At 49.8% G+C, this 13,953-nt stretch overlaps 24 non-coding genes across 24 annotated transcripts; all 24 read left to right on the plus strand.

Moving 5' to 3' along the window:
- Positions 1-48: 48 nt before the first annotated feature.
- Positions 49-122, plus strand: Trnan-guu. The gene has a single exon. It is a non-coding gene; the product is annotated as a tRNA-Asn (tRNA).
- A 689-nt stretch (positions 123-811) lies between these two features.
- Trnat-cgu lies at positions 812-883 on the plus strand. The gene has a single exon. It is a non-coding gene; the product is annotated as a tRNA-Thr (tRNA).
- Positions 884-1,216: 333 nt separating this feature from the next.
- Trnan-guu lies at positions 1,217-1,290 on the plus strand. The gene has a single exon. It is a non-coding gene; the product is annotated as a tRNA-Asn (tRNA).
- Positions 1,291-1,979: 689 nt separating this feature from the next.
- On the plus strand, positions 1,980-2,051 carry Trnat-cgu. Its single transcript has one exon. It is a non-coding gene; the product is annotated as a tRNA-Thr (tRNA).
- A 333-nt stretch (positions 2,052-2,384) lies between these two features.
- On the plus strand, positions 2,385-2,458 carry Trnan-guu. The gene has a single exon. It is a non-coding gene; the product is annotated as a tRNA-Asn (tRNA).
- Positions 2,459-3,147: 689 nt separating this feature from the next.
- On the plus strand, positions 3,148-3,219 carry Trnat-cgu. Its single transcript has one exon. It is a non-coding gene; the product is annotated as a tRNA-Thr (tRNA).
- A 333-nt stretch (positions 3,220-3,552) lies between these two features.
- Positions 3,553-3,626, plus strand: Trnan-guu. Its single transcript has one exon. It is a non-coding gene; the product is annotated as a tRNA-Asn (tRNA).
- Positions 3,627-4,315: 689 nt separating this feature from the next.
- Trnat-cgu lies at positions 4,316-4,387 on the plus strand. The gene has a single exon. It is a non-coding gene; the product is annotated as a tRNA-Thr (tRNA).
- Positions 4,388-4,720: 333 nt separating this feature from the next.
- On the plus strand, positions 4,721-4,794 carry Trnan-guu. Its single transcript has one exon. It is a non-coding gene; the product is annotated as a tRNA-Asn (tRNA).
- Positions 4,795-5,483: 689 nt separating this feature from the next.
- On the plus strand, positions 5,484-5,555 carry Trnat-cgu. Its single transcript has one exon. It is a non-coding gene; the product is annotated as a tRNA-Thr (tRNA).
- A 333-nt stretch (positions 5,556-5,888) lies between these two features.
- On the plus strand, positions 5,889-5,962 carry Trnan-guu. Its single transcript has one exon. It is a non-coding gene; the product is annotated as a tRNA-Asn (tRNA).
- A 689-nt stretch (positions 5,963-6,651) lies between these two features.
- Positions 6,652-6,723, plus strand: Trnat-cgu. Its single transcript has one exon. It is a non-coding gene; the product is annotated as a tRNA-Thr (tRNA).
- A 333-nt stretch (positions 6,724-7,056) lies between these two features.
- Trnan-guu lies at positions 7,057-7,130 on the plus strand. The gene has a single exon. It is a non-coding gene; the product is annotated as a tRNA-Asn (tRNA).
- A 689-nt stretch (positions 7,131-7,819) lies between these two features.
- Positions 7,820-7,891, plus strand: Trnat-cgu. The gene has a single exon. It is a non-coding gene; the product is annotated as a tRNA-Thr (tRNA).
- Positions 7,892-8,224: 333 nt separating this feature from the next.
- On the plus strand, positions 8,225-8,298 carry Trnan-guu. Its single transcript has one exon. It is a non-coding gene; the product is annotated as a tRNA-Asn (tRNA).
- Positions 8,299-8,987: 689 nt separating this feature from the next.
- Trnat-cgu lies at positions 8,988-9,059 on the plus strand. Its single transcript has one exon. It is a non-coding gene; the product is annotated as a tRNA-Thr (tRNA).
- Positions 9,060-9,392: 333 nt separating this feature from the next.
- On the plus strand, positions 9,393-9,466 carry Trnan-guu. The gene has a single exon. It is a non-coding gene; the product is annotated as a tRNA-Asn (tRNA).
- A 689-nt stretch (positions 9,467-10,155) lies between these two features.
- Positions 10,156-10,227, plus strand: Trnat-cgu. The gene has a single exon. It is a non-coding gene; the product is annotated as a tRNA-Thr (tRNA).
- A 333-nt stretch (positions 10,228-10,560) lies between these two features.
- On the plus strand, positions 10,561-10,634 carry Trnan-guu. The gene has a single exon. It is a non-coding gene; the product is annotated as a tRNA-Asn (tRNA).
- Positions 10,635-11,323: 689 nt separating this feature from the next.
- On the plus strand, positions 11,324-11,395 carry Trnat-cgu. Its single transcript has one exon. It is a non-coding gene; the product is annotated as a tRNA-Thr (tRNA).
- A 333-nt stretch (positions 11,396-11,728) lies between these two features.
- On the plus strand, positions 11,729-11,802 carry Trnan-guu. The gene has a single exon. It is a non-coding gene; the product is annotated as a tRNA-Asn (tRNA).
- A 689-nt stretch (positions 11,803-12,491) lies between these two features.
- On the plus strand, positions 12,492-12,563 carry Trnat-cgu. Its single transcript has one exon. It is a non-coding gene; the product is annotated as a tRNA-Thr (tRNA).
- A 332-nt stretch (positions 12,564-12,895) lies between these two features.
- Trnan-guu lies at positions 12,896-12,970 on the plus strand. Its single transcript has one exon. It is a non-coding gene; the product is annotated as a tRNA-Asn (tRNA).
- Positions 12,971-13,659: 689 nt separating this feature from the next.
- Positions 13,660-13,731, plus strand: Trnat-cgu. Its single transcript has one exon. It is a non-coding gene; the product is annotated as a tRNA-Thr (tRNA).
- Positions 13,732-13,953: the final 222 nt, after the last annotated feature.

The raw sequence follows: 13,953 nt of genomic DNA on the forward strand, positions 1-13,953 counted from the left end.
GTATACGAATTGCGTTGATATACAGAGCACAAGGGAGCCAAAGTCAAGGCCTCCGTGGCGCAATCGGCTAGCGCGTTCGGCTGTTAACCGAAAGGTTGGTGGTTCGAGCCCACCCGGGGGCGAAATCGTTTTAACCGGCACCGAGGTGAGGACATACGTCAACTTTGTTAGAGATACACAGCTAGTGTGACAATTTGGCTGCGTTTGAGTGATGCCACAGAGCCTTATACACATTCAGCCAAGTGACACTGTAGGTAAAAACATGGCCCTACACAGACGTTCTACTGTTTTCCTTTTTATTCGTCATGTGTGACACTGCAGTAGAGGGACGCCCACTACAAAAGACGCATTCTTTACATTCAATTTCAGCATATACGTCGCGAGTGCCATATGACAGGGCCTGTCTCTCGATGTCGATTTGTATTTGGTGTCTCTTAAGTGTCGGTCTGCAGTAGGCCGCTGTTGGCCGAGCGACGTGCAGTCGCCTTACATGAAGCCCCATGGGCAACGCCAGTGCCACTGTGGACAACAGCATACTGTAGCCAGAGAGACGAGCCGAAAGGCGCATTTCGCAGTCGAGCCACGCTGTCCCACAAGCTGTGCACTAGGTCAGGATTGTGCAGACCGCAAACTTTTGGTGGGCCGACGCTCGTCGTCGATCGCAAGGGCGAAACATTCAAGAGATTTGGAAAACGGCAATGTGGACACCCCCAGCAGCAGCTGTGTGCCAAATCCGATATCTGGTCGAGGGCTGCAAGATTCAGTATGATGAAGTACCAATTTGGGGATAGCTCACAAACGCTAAGCTGCCGCCTTCTTAGCTCAGTGGTAGAGCACTGGTCTCGTAAACCAGGGGTCGTGAGTTCGAACCTCACAGAAGGCATTCATTTTTTAAACCTTCCTGCAAGGAGCGGAGCTATCTCGAGCAGCATCTAACACATGGCAGTACACTGAATGAAAGGAATGTTCTACAACCTATGACAAGTATTCTACTGGCCTCAGAGGTTTTCTGAATGCATAGGTTGAACATTGGTTTGTATGCATTTTGTAGTATAATGTCATGCTTGGCGATGTCATTCGTTTACGAGCCTCGCTACAGTGTGCATGCACGTTATCCATGTGAAGAGGCGTAAGCAAATGCTACCATTCTGCGAGATTCCTGCAGAAGGTATACGAATTGCGTTGATATACAGAGCACAAGGGAGCCAAAGTCAAGGCCTCCGTGGCGCAATCGGCTAGCGCGTTCGGCTGTTAACCGAAAGGTTGGTGGTTCGAGCCCACCCGGGGGCGAAATCGTTTTAACCGGCACCGAGGTGAGGACATACGTCAACTTTGTTAGAGATACACAGCTAGTGTGACAATTTGGCTGCGTTTGAGTGATGCCACAGAGCCTTATACACATTCAGCCAAGTGACACTGTAGGTAAAAACATGGCCCTACACAGACGTTCTACTGTTTTCCTTTTTATTCGTCATGTGTGACACTGCAGTAGAGGGACGCCCACTACAAAAGACGCATTCTTTACATTCAATTTCAGCATATACGTCGCGAGTGCCATATGACAGGGCCTGTCTCTCGATGTCGATTTGTATTTGGTGTCTCTTAAGTGTCGGTCTGCAGTAGGCCGCTGTTGGCCGAGCGACGTGCAGTCGCCTTACATGAAGCCCCATGGGCAACGCCAGTGCCACTGTGGACAACAGCATACTGTAGCTAGAGAGACGAGCCGAAAGGCGCATTTCGCAGTCGAGCCACGCTGTCCCACAAGCTGTGCACTAGGTCAGGATTGTGCAGACCGCAAACTTTTGGTGGGCCGACGCTCGTCGTCGATCGCAAGGGCGAAACATTCAAGAGATTTGGAAAACGGCAATGTGGACACCCCCAGCAGCAGCTGTGTGCCAAATCCGATATCTGGTCGAGGGCTGCAAGATTCAGTATGATGAAGTACCAATTTGGGGATAGCTCACAAACGCTAAGCTGCCGCCTTCTTAGCTCAGTGGTAGAGCACTGGTTTCGTAAACCAGGGGTCGTGAGTTCGAACCTCACAGAAGGCATTCATTTTTTAAACCTTCCTGCAAGGAGCGGAGCTATCTCGAGCAGCGTCTAACACATGGCAGTACACTGAATGAAAGGGATGTTCTACAACCTATGACAAGTATTCTACTGGCCTCAGAGGTTTACTGAATGCATAGGTTGAACATTGGTTTGTATGCATTTTGTAGTATAATGTCATGCTTGGCGATGTCATTCGTTTACGAGCCTCGCTACAGTGTGCATGCACGTTATCCATGTGAAGAGGCGTAAGCAAATGCTACCATTCTGCGAGATTCCTGCAGAAGGTATACGAATTGCGTTGATATACAGAGCACAAGTGAGCCAAAGTCAAGGCCTCCGTGGCGCAATCGGCTAGCGCGTTCGGCTGTTAACCGAAAGGTTGGTGGTTCGAGCCCACCCGGGGGCGAAATCGTTTTAACCGGCACCGAGGTGAGGACATACGTCAACTTTGTTAGAGATACACAGCTAGTGTGACAATTTGGCTGCGTTTGAGTGATGCCACAGAGCCTTATACACATTCAGCCAAGTGACACTGTAGGTAAAAACATGGCCCTACACAGACGTTCTACTGTTTTCCTTTTTATTCGTCATGTGTGACACTGCAGTAGAGGGACGCCCACTACAAAAGACGCATTCTTTACATTCAATTTCAGCATATACGTCGCGAGTGCCATATGACAGGGCCTGTCTCTCGATGTCGATTTGTATTTGGTGTCTCTTAAGTGTCGGTCTGCAGTAGGCCGCTGTTGGCCGAGCGACGTGCAGTCGCCTTACATGAAGCCCCATGGGCAACGCCAGTGCCACTGTGGACAACAGCATACTGTAGCCAGAGAGACGAGCCGAAAGGCGCATTTCGCAGTCGAGCCACGCTGTCCCACAAGCTGTGCACTAGGTCAGGATTGTGCAGACCGCAAACTTTTAGTGGGCCGACGCTCGTCGTCGATCGCAAGGGCGAAACATTCAAGAGATTTGGAAAACGGCAATGTGGACACCCCCAGCAGCAGCTGTGTGCCAAATCCGATATCTGGTCGAGGGCTGCAAGATTCAGTATGATGAAGTACCAATTTGGGGATAGCTCACAAACGCTAAGCTGCCGCATTCTTAGCTCAGTGGTAGAGCACTGGTCTCGTAAACCAGGGGTCGTGAGTTCGAACCTCACAGAAGGCATTCATTTTTTAAACCTTCCTGCAAGGAGCGGAGCTATCTCGAGCAGCATCTAACACATGGCAGTACACTGAATGAAAGGGATGTTCTACAACCTATGACAAGTATTCTACTGGCCTCAGAGGTTTTCTGAATGCATAGGTTGAACATTGGTTTGTATGCATTTTGTAGTATAATGTCATGCTTGGCGATGTCATTCGTTTACGAGCCTCGCTACAGTGTGCATGCACGTTATCCATGTGAAGAGGCCTAAGCAAATGCTACCATTCTGCGAGATTCCTGCAGAAGGTATACGAATTGCGTTGATATACAGAGCACAAGGGAGCCAAAGTCAAGGCCTCCGTGGCGCAATCGGCTAGCGCGTTCGGCTGTTAACCGAAAGGTTGGTGGTTCGAGCCCACCCGGGGGCGAAATCGTTTTAACCGGCACCGAGGTGAGGACATACGTCAACTTTGTTAGAGATACACAGCTAGTGTGACAATTTGGCTGCGTTTGAGTGATGCCACAGAGCCTTATACACATTCAGCCAAGTGACACTGTAGGTAAAAACATGGCCCTACACAGACGTTCTACTGTTTTCCTTTTTATTCGTCATGTGTGACACTGCAGTAGAGGGACGCCCACTACAAAAGACGCATTCTTTACATTCAATTTCAGCATATACGTCGCGAGTGCCATATGACAGGGCCTGTCTCTCGATGTCGATTTGTATTTGGTGTCTCTTAAGTGTCGGTCTGCAGTAGGCCGCTGTTGGCCGAGCGACGTGCAGTCGCCTTACATGAAGCCCCATGGGCAACGCCAGTGCCACTGTGGACAACAGCATACTGTAGCCAGAGAGACGAGCCGAAAGGCGCATTTCGCAGTCGAGCCACGCTGTCCCACAAGCTGTGCACTAGGTCAGGATTGTGCAGACCGCAAACTTTTGGTGGGCCGACGCTCGTCGTCGATCGCAAGGGCGAAACATTCAAGAGATTTGGAAAACGGCAATGTGGACACCCCCAGCAGCAGCTGTGTGCCAAATCCGATATCTGGTCGAGGGCTGCAAGATTCAGTATGATGAAGTACCAATTTGGGGATAGCTCACAAACGCTAAGCTGCCGCCTTCTTAGCTCAGTGGTAGAGCACTGGTCTCGTAAACCAGGGGTCGTGAGTTCGAACCTCACAGAAGGCATTCATTTTTTAAACCTTCCTGCAAGGAGCGGAGCTATCTCGAGCAGCATCTAACACATGGCAGTACACTGAATGAAAGGAATGTTCTACAACCTATGACAAGTATTCTACTGGCCTCAGAGGTTTTCTGAATGCATAGGTTGAACATTGGTTTGTATGCATTTTGTAGTATAATGTCATGCTTGGCGATGTCATTCGTTTACGAGCCTCGCTACAGTGTGCATGCACGTTATCCATGTGAAGAGGCGTAAGCAAATGCTACCATTCTGCGAGATTCCTGCAGAAGGTATACGAATTGCGTTGATATACAGAGCACAAGGGAGCCAAAGTCAAGGCCTCCGTGGCGCAATCGGCTAGCGCGTTCGGCTGTTAACCGAAAGGTTGGTGGTTCGAGCCCACCCGGGGACGAAATCGTTTTAACCGGCACCGAGGTGAGGACATACGTCAACTTTGTTAGAGATACACAGCTAGTGTGACAATTTGGCTGCGTTTGAGTGATGCCACAGAGCCTTATACACATTCAGCCAAGTGACACTGTAGGTAAAAACATGGCCCTACACAGACGTTCTACTGTTTTCCTTTTTATTCGTCATGTGTGACACTGCAGTAGAGGGACGCCCACTACAAAAGACGCATTCTTTACATTCAATTTCAGCATATACGTCGCGAGTGCCATATGACAGGGCCTGTCTCTCGATGTCGATTTGTATTTGGTGTCTCTTAAGTGTCGGTCTGCAGTAGGCCGCTGTTGGCCGAGCGACGTGCAGTCGCCTTACATGAAGCCCCATGGGCAACGCCAGTGCCACTGTGGACAACAGCATACTGTAGCCAGAGAGACGAGCCGAAAGGCGCATTTCGCAGTCGAGCCACGCTGTCCCACAAGCTGTGCACTAGGTCAGGATTGTGCAGACCGCAAACTTTTAGTGGGCCGACGCTCGTCGTCGATCGCAAGGGCGAAACATTCAAGAGATTTGGAAAACGGCAATGTGGACACCCCCAGCAGCAGCTGTGTGCCAAATCCGATATCTGGTCGAGGGCTGCAAGATTCAGTATGATGAAGTACCAATTTGGGGATAGCTCACAAACGCTAAGCTGCCGCATTCTTAGCTCAGTGGTAGAGCACTGGTCTCGTAAACCAGGGGTCGTGAGTTCGAACCTCACAGAAGGCATTCATTTTTTAAACCTTCCTGCAAGGAGCGGAGCTATCTCGAGCAGCATCTAACACATGGCAGTACACTGAATGAAAGGGATGTTCTACAACCTATGACAAGTATTCTACTGGCCTCAGAGGTTTTCTGAATGCATAGGTTGAACATTGGTTTGTATGCATTTTGTAGTATAATGTCATGCTTGGCGATGTCATTCGTTTACGAGCCTCGCTACAGTGTGCATGCACGTTATCCATGTGAAGAGGCCTAAGCAAATGCTACCATTCTGCGAGATTCCTGCAGAAGGTATACGAATTGCGTTGATATACAGAGCACAAGGGAGCCAAAGTCAAGGCCTCCGTGGCGCAATCGGCTAGCGCGTTCGGCTGTTAACCGAAAGGTTGGTGGTTCGAGCCCACCCGGGGGCGAAATCGTTTTAACCGGCACCGAGGTGAGGACATACGTCAACTTTGTTAGAGATACACAGCTAGTGTGACAATTTGGCTGCGTTTGAGTGATGCCACAGAGCCTTATACACATTCAGCCAAGTGACACTGTAGGTAAAAACATGGCCCTACACAGACGTTCTACTGTTTTCCTTTTTATTCGTCATGTGTGACACTGCAGTAGAGGGACGCCCACTACAAAAGACGCATTCTTTACATTCAATTTCAGCATATACGTCGCGAGTGCCATATGACAGGGCCTGTCTCTCGATGTCGATTTGTATTTGGTGTCTCTTAAGTGTCGGTCTGCAGTAGGCCGCTGTTGGCCGAGCGACGTGCAGTCGCCTTACATGAAGCCCCATGGGCAACGCCAGTGCCACTGTGGACAACAGCATACTGTAGCCAGAGAGACGAGCCGAAAGGCGCATTTCGCAGTCGAGCCACGCTGTCCCACAAGCTGTGCACTAGGTCAGGATTGTGCAGACCGCAAACTTTTGGTGGGCCGACGCTCGTCGTCGATCGCAAGGGCGAAACATTCAAGAGATTTGGAAAACGGCAATGTGGACACCCCCAGCAGCAGCTGTGTGCCAAATCCGATATCTGGTCGAGGGCTGCAAGATTCAGTATGATGAAGTACCAATTTGGGGATAGCTCACAAACGCTAAGCTGCCGCCTTCTTAGCTCAGTGGTAGAGCACTGGTCTCGTAAACCAGGGGTCGTGAGTTCGAACCTCACAGAAGGCATTCATTTTTTAAACCTTCCTGCAAGGAGCGGAGCTATCTCGAGCAGCATCTAACACATGGCAGTACACTGAATGAAAGGAATGTTCTACAACCTATGACAAGTATTCTACTGGCCTCAGAGGTTTTCTGAATGCATAGGTTGAACATTGGTTTGTATGCATTTTGTAGTATAATGTCATGCTTGGCGATGTCATTCGTTTACGAGCCTCGCTACAGTGTGCATGCACGTTATCCATGTGAAGAGGCGTAAGCAAATGCTACCATTCTGCGAGATTCCTGCAGAAGGTATACGAATTGCGTTGATATACAGAGCACAAGGGAGCCAAAGTCAAGGCCTCCGTGGCGCAATCGGCTAGCGCGTTCGGCTGTTAACCGAAAGGTTGGTGGTTCGAGCCCACCCGGGGGCGAAATCGTTTTAACCGGCACCGAGGTGAGGACATACGTCAACTTTGTTAGAGATACACAGCTAGTGTGACAATTTGGCTGCGTTTGAGTGATGCCACAGAGCCTTATACACATTCAGCCAAGTGACACTGTAGGTAAAAACATGGCCCTACACAGACGTTCTACTGTTTTCCTTTTTATTCGTCATGTGTGACACTGCAGTAGAGGGACGCCCACTACAAAAGACGCATTCTTTACATTCAATTTCAGCATATACGTCGCGAGTGCCATATGACAGGGCCTGTCTCTCGATGTCGATTTGTATTTGGTGTCTCTTAAGTGTCGGTCTGCAGTAGGCCGCTGTTGGCCGAGCGACGTGCAGTCGCCTTACATGAAGCCCCATGGGCAACGCCAGTGCCACTGTGGACAACAGCATACTGTAGCCAGAGAGACGAGCCGAAAGGCGCATTTCGCAGTCGAGCCACGCTGTCCCACAAGCTGTGCACTAGGTCAGGATTGTGCAGACCGCAAACTTTTAGTGGGCCGACGCTCGTCGTCGATCGCAAGGGCGAAACATTCAAGAGATTTGGAAAACGGCAATGTGGACACCCCCAGCAGCAGCTGTGTGCCAAATCCGATATCTGGTCGAGGGCTGCAAGATTCAGTATGATGAAGTACCAATTTGGGGATAGCTCACAAACGCTAAGCTGCCGCCTTCTTAGCTCAGTGGTAGAGCACTGGTCTCGTAAACCAGGGGTCGTGAGTTCGAACCTCACAGAAGGCATTCATTTTTTAAACCTTCCTGCAAGGAGCGGAGCTATCTCGAGCAGCATCTAACACATGGCAGTACACTGAATGAAAGGAATGTTCTACAACCTATGACAAGTATTCTACTGGCCTCAGAGGTTTTCTGAATGCATAGGTTGAACATTGGTTTGTATGCATTTTGTAGTATAATGTCATGCTTGGCGATGTCATTCGTTTACGAGCCTCGCTACAGTGTGCATGCACGTTATCCATGTGAAGAGGCGTAAGCAAATGCTACCATTCTGCGAGATTCCTGCAGAAGGTATACGAATTGCGTTGATATACAGAGCACAAGGGAGCCAAAGTCAAGGCCTCCGTGGCGCAATCGGCTAGCGCGTTCGGCTGTTAACCGAAAGGTTGGTGGTTCGAGCCCACCCGGGGGCGAAATCGTTTTAACCGGCACCGAGGTGAGGACATACGTCAACTTTGTTAGAGATACACAGCTAGTGTGACAATTTGGCTGCGTTTGAGTGATGCCACAGAGCCTTATACACATTCAGCCAAGTGACACTGTAGGTAAAAACATGGCCCTACACAGACGTTCTACTGTTTTCCTTTTTATTCGTCATGTGTGACACTGCAGTAGAGGGACGCCCACTACAAAAGACGCATTCTTTACATTCAATTTCAGCATATACGTCGCGAGTGCCATATGACAGGGCCTGTCTCTCGATGTCGATTTGTATTTGGTGTCTCTTAAGTGTCGGTCTGCAGTAGGCCGCTGTTGGCCGAGCGACGTGCAGTCGCCTTACATGAAGCCCCATGGGCAACGCCAGTGCCACTGTGGACAACAGCATACTGTAGCCAGAGAGACGAGCCGAAAGGCGCATTTCGCAGTCGAGCCACGCTGTCCCACAAGCTGTGCACTAGGTCAGGATTGTGCAGACCGCAAACTTTTAGTGGGCCGACGCTCGTCGTCGATCGCAAGGGCGAAACATTCAAGAGATTTGGAAAACGGCAATGTGGACACCCCCAGCAGCAGCTGTGTGCCAAATCCGATATCTGGTCGAGGGCTGCAAGATTCAGTATGATGAAGTACCAATTTGGGGATAGCTCACAAACGCTAAGCTGCCGCCTTCTTAGCTCAGTGGTAGAGCACTGGTCTCGTAAACCAGGGGTCGTGAGTTCGAACCTCACAGAAGGCATTCATTTTTTAAACCTTCCTGCAAGGAGCGGAGCTATCTCGAGCAGCATCTAACACATGGCAGTACACTGAATGAAAGGAATGTTCTACAACCTATGACAAGTATTCTACTGGCCTCAGAGGTTTTCTGAATGCATAGGTTGAACATTGGTTTGTATGCATTTTGTAGTATAATGTCATGCTTGGCGATGTCATTCGTTTACGAGCCTCGCTACAGTGTGCATGCACGTTATCCATGTGAAGAGGCGTAAGCAAATGCTACCATTCTGCGAGATTCCTGCAGAAGGTATACGAATTGCGTTGATATACAGAGCACAAGGGAGCCAAAGTCAAGGCCTCCGTGGCGCAATCGGCTAGCGCGTTCGGCTGTTAACCGAAAGGTTGGTGGTTCGAGCCCACCCGGGGGCGAAATCGTTTTAACCGGCACCGAGGTGAGGACATACGTCAACTTTGTTAGAGATACACAGCTAGTGTGACAATTTGGCTGCGTTTGAGTGATGCCACAGAGCCTTATACACATTCAGCCAAGTGACACTGTAGGTAAAAACATGGCCCTACACAGACGTTCTACTGTTTTCCTTTTTATTCGTCATGTGTGACACTGCAGTAGAGGGACGCCCACTACAAAAGACGCATTCTTTACATTCAATTTCAGCATATACGTCGCGAGTGCCATATGACAGGGCCTGTCTCTCGATGTCGATTTGTATTTGGTGTCTCTTAAGTGTCGGTCTGCAGTAGGCCGCTGTTGGCCGAGCGACGTGCAGTCGCCTTACATGAAGCCCCATGGGCAACGCCAGTGCCACTGTGGACAACAGCATACTGTAGCCAGAGAGACGAGCCGAAAGGCGCATTTCGCAGTCGAGCCACGCTGTCCCACAAGCTGTGCACTAGGTCAGGATTGTGCAGACCGCAAACTTTTAGTGGGCCGACGCTCGTCGTCGATCGCAAGGGCGAAACATTCAAGAGATTTGGAAAACGGCAATGTGGACACCCCCAGCAGCAGCTGTGTGCCAAATCCGATATCTGGTCGAGGGCTGCAAGATTCAGTATGATGAAGTACCAATTTGGGGATAGCTCACAAACGCTAAGCTGCCGCCTTCTTAGCTCAGTGGTAGAGCACTGGTCTCGTAAACCAGGGGTCGTGAGTTCGAACCTCACAGAAGGCATTCATTTTTTAAACCTTCCTGCAAGGAGCGGAGCTATCTCGAGCAGCATCTAACACATGGCAGTACACTGAATGAAAGGAATGTTCTACAACCTATGACAAGTATTCTACTGGCCTCAGAGGTTTTCTGAATGCATAGGTTGAACATTGGTTTGTATGCATTTTGTAGTATAATGTCATGCTTGGCGATGTCATTCGTTTACGAGCCTCGCTACAGTGTGCATGCACGTTATCCATGTGAAGAGGCGTAAGCAAATGCTACCATTCTGCGAGATTCCTGCAGAAGGTATACGAATTGCGTTGATATACAGAGCACAAGGGAGCCAAAGTCAAGGCCTCCGTGGCGCAATCGGCTAGCGCGTTCGGCTGTTAACCGAAAGGTTGGTGGTTCGAGCCCACCCGGGGGCGAAATCGTTTTAACCGGCACCGAGGTGAGGACATACGTCAACTTTGTTAGAGATACACAGCTAGTGTGACAATTTGGCTGCGTTTGAGTGATGCCACAGAGCCTTATACACATTCAGCCAAGTGACACTGTAGGTAAAAACATGGCCCTACACAGACGTTCTACTGTTTTCCTTTTTATTCGTCATGTGTGACACTGCAGTAGAGGGACGCCCACTACAAAAGACGCATTCTTTACATTCAATTTCAGCATATACGTCGCGAGTGCCATATGACAGGGCCTGTCTCTCGATGTCGATTTGTATTTGGTGTCTCTTAAGTGTCGGTCTGCAGTAGGCCGCTGTTGGCCGAGCGACGTGCAGTCGCCTTACATGAAGCCCCATGGGCAACGCCAGTGCCACTGTGGACAACAGCATACTGTAGCCAGAGAGACGAGCCGAAAGGCGCATTTCGCAGTCGAGCCACGCTGTCCCACAAGCTGTGCACTAGGTCAGGATTGTGCAGACCGCAAACTTTTGGTGGGCCGACGCTCGTCGTCGATCGCAAGGGCGAAACATTCAAGAGATTTGGAAAACGGCAATGTGGACACCCCCAGCAGCAGCTGTGTGCCAAATCCGATATCTGGTCGAGGGCTGCAAGATTCAGTATGATGAAGTACCAATTTGGGGATAGCTCACAAACGCTAAGCTGCCGCCTTCTTAGCTCAGTGGTAGAGCACTGGTCTCGTAAACCAGGGGTCGTGAGTTCGAACCTCACAGAAGGCATTCATTTTTTAAACCTTCCTGCAAGGAGCGGAGCTATCTCGAGCAGCATCTAACACATGGCAGTACACTGAATGAAAGGAATGTTCTACAACCTATGACAAGTATTCTACTGGCCTCAGAGGTTTTCTGAATGCATAGGTTGAACATTGGTTTGTATGCATTTTGTAGTATAATGTCATGCTTGGCGATGTCATTCGTTTACGAGCCTCGCTACAGTGTGCATGCACGTTATCCATGTGAAGAGGCGTAAGCAAATGCTACCATTCTGCGAGATTCCTGCAGAAGGTATACGAATTGCGTTGATATACAGAGCACAAGGGAGCCAAAGTCAAGGCCTCCGTGGCGCAATCGGCTAGCGCGTTCGGCTGTTAACCGAAAGGTTGGTGGTTCGAGCCCACCCGGGGGCGAAATCGTTTTAACCGGCACCGAGGTGAGGACATACGTCAACTTTGTTAGAGATACACAGCTAGTGTGACAATTTGGCTGCGTTTGAGTGATGCCACAGAGCCTTATACACATTCAGCCAAGTGACACTGTAGGTAAAAACATGGCCCTACACAGACGTTCTACTGTTTTCCTTTTTATTCGTCATGTGTGACACTGCAGTAGAGGGACGCCCACTACAAAAGACGCATTCTTTACATTCAATTTCAGCATATACGTCGCGAGTGCCATATGACAGGGCCTGTCTCTCGATGTCGATTTGTATTTGGTGTCTCTTAAGTGTCGGTCTGCAGTAGGCCGCTGTTGGCCGAGCGACGTGCAGTCGCCTTACATGAAGCCCCATGGGCAACGCCAGTGCCACTGTGGACAACAGCATACTGTAGCCAGAGAGACGAGCCGAAAGGCGCATTTCGCAGTCGAGCCACGCTGTCCCACAAGCTGTGCACTAGGTCAGGATTGTGCAGACCGCAAACTTTTAGTGGGCCGACGCTCGTCGTCGATCGCAAGGGCGAAACATTCAAGAGATTTGGAAAACGGCAATGTGGACACCCCCAGCAGCAGCTGTGTGCCAAATCCGATATCTGGTCGAGGGCTGCAAGATTCAGTATGATGAAGTACCAATTTGGGGATAGCTCACAAACGCTAAGCTGCCGCCTTCTTAGCTCAGTGGTAGAGCACTGGTCTCGTAAACCAGGGGTCGTGAGTTCGAACCTCACAGAAGGCATTCATTTTTTAAACCTTCCTGCAAGGAGCGGAGCTATCTCGAGCAGCATCTAACACATGGCAGTACACTGAATGAAAGGGATGTTCTACAACCTATGACAAGTATTCTACTGGCCTCAGAGGTTTTCTGAATGCATAGGTTGAACATTGGTTTGTATGCATTTTGTAGTATAATGTCATGCTTGGCGATGTCATTCGTTTACGAGCCTCGCTACAGTGTGCATGCACGTTATCCATGTGAAGAGGCGTAAGCAAATGCTACCATTCTGCGAGATTCCTGCAGAAGGTATACGAATTGCGTTGATATACAGAGCACAAGGGAGCCAAAGTCAAGGCCTCCGTGGCGCAATCGGCTAGCGCGTTCGGCTGTTAACCGAAAGGTTGGTGGTTCGAGCCCACCCGGGTTCGAAATCGTTTTAACCGGCACCAAGGTGAGGACATACGTCAACTTTGTTAGAGATACACAGCTAGTGTGACAATTTGGCTGCGTTTGAGTGATGCCACAGAGCCTTATACACATTCAGCCAAGTGACACTGTAGGTAAAAACATGGCCCTACACAGACGTTCTACTGTTTTCCTTTTTATTCGTCATGTGTGACACTGCAGTAGAGGGACGCCCACTACAAAAGACGCATTCTTTACATTCAATTTCAGCATATACGTCGCGAGTGCCATATGACAGGGCCTGTCTCTCGATGTCGATTTGTATTTGGTGTCTCTTAAGTGTCGGTCTGCAGTAGGCCGCTGTTGGCCGAGCGACGTGCAGTCGCCTTACATGAAGCCCCATGGGCAACGCCAGTGCCACTGTGGACAACAGCATACTGTAGCCAGAGAGACGAGCCGAAAGGCGCATTTCGCAGTCGAGCCACGCTGTCCCACAAGCTGTGCACTAGGTCAGGATTGTGCAGACCGCAAACTTTTGGTGGGCCGACGCTCGTCGTCGATCGCAAGGGCGAAACATTCAAGAGATTTGGAAAACGGCAATGTGGACACCCCCAGCAGCAGCTGTGTGCCAAATCCGATATCTGGTCGAGGGCTGCAAGATTCAGTATGATGAAGTACCAATTTGGGGATAGCTCACAAACGCTAAGCTGCCGCCTTCTTAGCTCAGTGGTAGAGCACTGGTCTCGTAAACCAGGGGTCGTGAGTTCGAACCTCACAGAAGGCATTCATTTTTTAAACCTTCCTGCAAGGAGCGGAGCTATCTCGAGCAGCATCTAACACATGGCAGTACACTGAATGAAAGGGATGTTCTACAACCTATGACAAGTATTCTACTGGCCTCAGAGGTTTTCTGAATGCATAGGTTGAACATTGGTTTGTATGCATTTTGTAGTATAATGTCATGCTTGGCGATGTCATTCGTTTACGAGCCTCGCTACAGTGTGCA

Source organism: Schistocerca piceifrons, chromosome 5 (assembly GCF_021461385.2).
Source record: "Schistocerca piceifrons isolate TAMUIC-IGC-003096 chromosome 5, iqSchPice1.1, whole genome shotgun sequence".
In the NCBI taxonomy this organism is placed as follows: Eukaryota; Metazoa; Arthropoda; class Insecta; order Orthoptera; family Acrididae; genus Schistocerca; species Schistocerca piceifrons.